Here is a 5,194-nt window from a genome sequence, read left to right as displayed (position 1 = left end):
AATGACGCCCCAGGCCGCCGACACCGACTCTAGTGTGGCGTCGATGGTTTCAACAACGTTTGTTGGACCAATTCTAACGCCATGTGTCATACCCCAAAATTTGCCCATTAATCTTGCCAAACACCCTCGAGGCGCCCCAACTTATTTTGCAAGGCCCTGACATTAAAGGAACAAAAGCCCAGCTCACAACAGGCCCAATCCAGAAAATGGCCCGAACTAGCTCGCTCGCTAGGCGAGCAATTCCTTCGCCTAGCGAACCCCTCGTTATGACACTCGCCCCAGCGAAGCACCAGATCCAGAAAAAGCCCAAACTAGCTGGCTCGCTAGGCGAGCAATTCCTTCGCCTAGCGAAGCTGGCGAATATCAGAATTTCTGGGCTTCATTCTGAGCCCATTAGGTCACAACAAGAGCACTATAAATAGCCAAGCTTCAGTCACGAAAAGAAAGGAAAAAACAGAGGAAGACGGACGGAAACCCTGGCACAGAAACCCTGGAGGCTACTTTAGAGAGTTCCGAGTGAAGAAACCCTGAAGGCCGCTCCTCCGCTCCGAAGCTACCGCCGCCCAACTCCATCCGATACCAAAAGCGATCAGTCTCTTCAACCTAGCAGCTTAGTTGCAAGCAGGTTTGCGCATCACTATTGTTTTATGCTTTTAATTGGTAATCTCTATATACATAAAGCATCATGATTGAAGTTTCGAATATGTAATTTGATTTCACATGCGAATTTAAATATGCTTGAATATCATGAATGTTTGTCCATGCTATTCCTGTAATCAAGTGCCATACAAGTTCAGGTTTTCGGAGGTCATGCTGCTGTCAAACTCCAAACCCGTGGCCGCTCGCTAGCACATCGCTAAGCGAGCCTGTAGCGAGCATTCGCTGAGCCTTCGCCAGGCGAAGCAGAGGCGAACGGAACAATGGCTGCTTTGTTTCTTTTCTATTATGCCTTATGTCTATCTAACCAAGACTTATTATAATTCTGCATCATTTGGCCTGAGATTATGACTGTTGTGTTGTAGTGCAATTTTCAATTGTACTTTACTTTGATGCTCTAACCCGTGTGTTGAATTGTGCGAAGGTTTACATATTCCCGAGGAAACGGCCGACTAGGTATCCCACTTTATGTGTGGGAGATCCTTATGGAGATTCACCCTGAATTACTCAATTGATTTTAATGTATTCATTTCATGGCGAAGATCCACCCTAATGGCTTAATTGATCTTAATGTATTGATTTTAATATGGACCTAATTACCTAATTGATTACGGCTATCTAAGTAATTACAACACATTGTCTTTAAATAAGTGATCTTGGACCTCTCTTTGTTACCCCACGATTTCGGCATTTACGGTCATGTCCCGCGAATATGGGGATACCCTTAGCAAAGACCCTTCGGTTAAATCATCATAGTCCCTCGAATGTTGCCTTTGTCCCGCGATGACCCTTCGGTATAGCCTACGGTTAAATGATGATAGTCCCTTCGAACGCTAAGGTATCCTCACAACTGTTGCCTTCAATGACCAATCGATGACCCTACGATGACCCTTTTACATCCAAAGGATAAAACTGCTTACTTCTCAATAGTAAGGACAATTTTACCCCCATAAGGATAGGAAATGCCCGGAAAGACCTCGGATGGGTATAACTCTTAATTGCTTATTCACAATTTAAAACTACTTTTTACACCTTACACCTTTCGAAACCTCCATTAGAAAATCACCACTTGGCATACATTCGCACTAGAATCATTGCCGAGTTATATTTTTCTAAACGACTTTCAAAACTAAGCGAGATAGTCACTTTGTATATATTCATACAAGAATCATTACAAAGTTAAATTCTCCTTTTTTTTCAAAACATTTCCTACACATTTCTTAAACACTCTTTCAAACTAGAAAACATAAATGATTGAGCAATTAAGAGCCCATGGATAACCATGGATACAAAGGGTGCTAACACCTTCCCTTTGTATAATGTACCTCCCGAACCTAAGAATCTAAATTAAGGTATTTCCTGTTCTTTTCCACCTTTCCTTATGGGATAAAAGAAAAGTCGGTGGCGACTCTTGCTAACCGCGACATTGCGATCAAAAACACATAAAGTCAGTTCACCGTATGACAGAACTGGCGACTCTGCTGGGGACTACAAAGAGAGGTCACCTTAAAAAAATCATTGATGTTTTCGAATTGTTCCTTCTTTTAAGGGTTTTTTTGAGTGAAAGATCCTACACCCGGATCTAGTGTACCTTAGGTAAGTAGCAATAGATCATCGCGACTATCCGGCGTATACTGGAATGGTTAAAATGATGGCTACGGTTAATGTGACACTTTGGATGTCCTGATGTTCCTCATGTTCACTTGAGGAAAAATTTGGCATTCGCGTGGTGTCATCAAAGCATTAACCAGACCTTTAGAACCCTAATTGACTCATCCTAGCCATTAGAAAGTAGTGAGATAACTGACTTCGGTTCCGACTGGGGTTGGTTGAGACTCGATACTACACTCTTTGAGATTGGACTTTAGGGAAGCTTTGGTCAACCACTTGGTGTTGCACTGAAGTGGACTTAAAGGAAGGTCAATGATTGGAGATCCTTCTAGAACCCGGTTACTATTCTAGGACAGGTTGAACCAACCAAACTTTAGTGGGGAGGGTACTTACCTATGGAACTCATGCAAGCCTTAAAACTTAGAAATGATTGTTGTGTGACTTGTTTGTGCTTGTTATTTACATAACATCATAACATCATAACATCATAACATCATAACATTATACTAACCATTTCAAGGACTTAGGGATTTAGCTTTGCTCTGTTAAACAGGTTATGGCTCCCAGGAAGACCATCCGGATTAATCTTGTAGCAATATCTCCTCAACTCAAGAATTTAGTGTCAGAACTTCCCGATCATGCTCAGTTCATTAAGAAGCATGGTTCCCTCCTCAATTTGGTTACTACTGGTTTCAAAGAAGATATAATGAGAGTTTTATTCCAGTTCTTCGACCCTAAACATCATTGCTTCACATTCCCAGATTATCAGTTGGTACCCACATTAGAAGAATTTTCCAGGCTGCTTGGGATACCTATCCTTGATCAAACACCTTTCAGTGGTTTAGAAAGGATTCCGAAGTCTGAAGAAGTTGCCGCAGCTTTACACATGACAAAGTTCGACATTGAAACCAATTGGGTAACAAGAAGTGGAGTTAAGGGTTTACTTGCCAAGTTTCTGATAAATAAGGCCCGAGAATTCTTAAAAGTTATGAATGTCCATGCTTTTGAAGATGTTCTAGCTTTGCTAATCTATGGCTTGGTGTTATTCCCTAATCCAGACCAATTCATAGACATGAATGCTATTAAGATATTCCTCACTCATAACCCTGTGCCTACCTTGCTTGGAGACATTTTGCATTCCCTTCACACTCGTACTATGAAAAGGCAAGGGACTCTCATGTGCTGCGTACCTTTGTTGTCTAGGTGGTTTATTTCGCACCTCCCCCAATCAGTCTTGAAGAATGATCAAAATCTGAAATGGTCTCAAAGGGTAATGGCACTCTCCCATTCAGACATCCGTTGGTGTTCTAACCTCAGAGAAAATGTTATCCTCATCGACCGTTGTGGAGAATTCCCTAATGTACCACTCATGGGAATAAGAGGAGGTATTACTTATAATCCTACCTTAGCCCTACGTCAGTTTGGTTGTGCCCGAAGAGATGGTCCACATGAAATGATTATTCAAGGTACAGTGTTTGACTATGACAATGACTCTCAAGGTCCCCGTCACAGGTTTGTACGAGCTTGGGGCATGGTGAAAAGAAGCACTTTAGGACCAAAAAATTCTATTCCTATGGAGCCTTATCTCAGATGGGTACGCGCAAGAGCTCGTGAACTTGTCATGCCCTATCTTGCGGTTGGACCATTAATTGTTGAATCCGGGGTCGAAGGAGGTGCTCCTCGGATCATTCCTTATCCAGATATGCCTACCGATGTTGAGGAATTGAAGAGATCATGGACCCAGTTGAGAGAGGAAAGGGATACTTTCGAAGCTCAGTTCAATGCAGAAAGGAAGAAAGTACTAGAGCTCACCAGCCAGCTTAATGAGGAACGAAGTCTCAATGCATATCTCCGCCCAAAAAGAAGCCGTCCCTGGGAGACTTGAGCTTTTGTTGTATTTTTTATTTTTTGTAATGAGCATTGATTAAAGAAATTATTAATAAAAGTGTCCCTCTTTTTGGTAGTTTACGCAAAGTTAAATTCTAAAAGTCCTTGAAAACATTTCATACATTGCATTGCATAACATAACATTGCATAACAGGTATTCCAAAAGACCATATTCTCACGGTCTTCCTCTTAAGCAGAAAAATGGCCCTCGAACAAACTGTCAAAGATCTCCAAGCTCAGAATGCTCAATTCCAGGAGATGATGCTGAGCTTATCCAAAGGGCAGGAAGAATTGAAAGCTCTCTTGCTCGAGAAGAAGAAAGACCATAAACCTGTGGGTTACATTAACCCAGGAAGAAGGCTTAAAAGACAGGCCGCGAGAGTCAAGTTTGGAATTCCGAATGGTCCAGAAGAGGAGACAGAAAATGATTCAGGAGAAGAAGATGTTGATCTCTTCAACGCTGAGGACGATGAGGAAGATTATGAGGATGAATAGTACTCTCCAAAAGGTGACAAGTACAAGTTGCTGGAAGAACGTATGCTAGCTATGGAGGGTCAGAAGGCGCCCGGTCTGGATTTCGAAAGCTTGGGACTGGTCTCTGATGTGGTCATTCCCCGCAAATTCAAGGTCCCCATTTTCACTAAGTACGATGGTGCATCCTGTCCTCAGATGCATCTGAGAGCTTATGTGAGAAAGATTCAGCCGCATACCACTGATAGGAAGTTATGGATCCATTTCTTCCAAGAGAGTCTGTCTGGCACACAATTGGAATGGTATTATCAGCTCGAGAGCTCTGACATCCGCACCTGGACTGATTTAGCAACATCTTTCTACAAACAGTACCAGTATAACTCTGAACTAGCACCTACTCGGCTACAGTTGCAGAATATGACCATGGGATCTAAAGAAAGCTTCAAAGACTACGCTCAGAAATGGAGAGATTTGGCTGGCAGAGTCAAACCCCCTATGACTGACCGAGAATTAGTGGACATGTTCATGGGCACCCTGACTGGCCCATTCTACAGCCATCTACTGGGAA

This window comes from Lathyrus oleraceus, chromosome 5 (genome assembly GCF_024323335.1).
Source record: "Lathyrus oleraceus cultivar Zhongwan6 chromosome 5, CAAS_Psat_ZW6_1.0, whole genome shotgun sequence".
In the NCBI taxonomy this organism is placed as follows: Eukaryota; Viridiplantae; Streptophyta; class Magnoliopsida; order Fabales; family Fabaceae; genus Lathyrus; species Lathyrus oleraceus.
Note: the sequence above shows the minus strand (reverse complement) of the source record.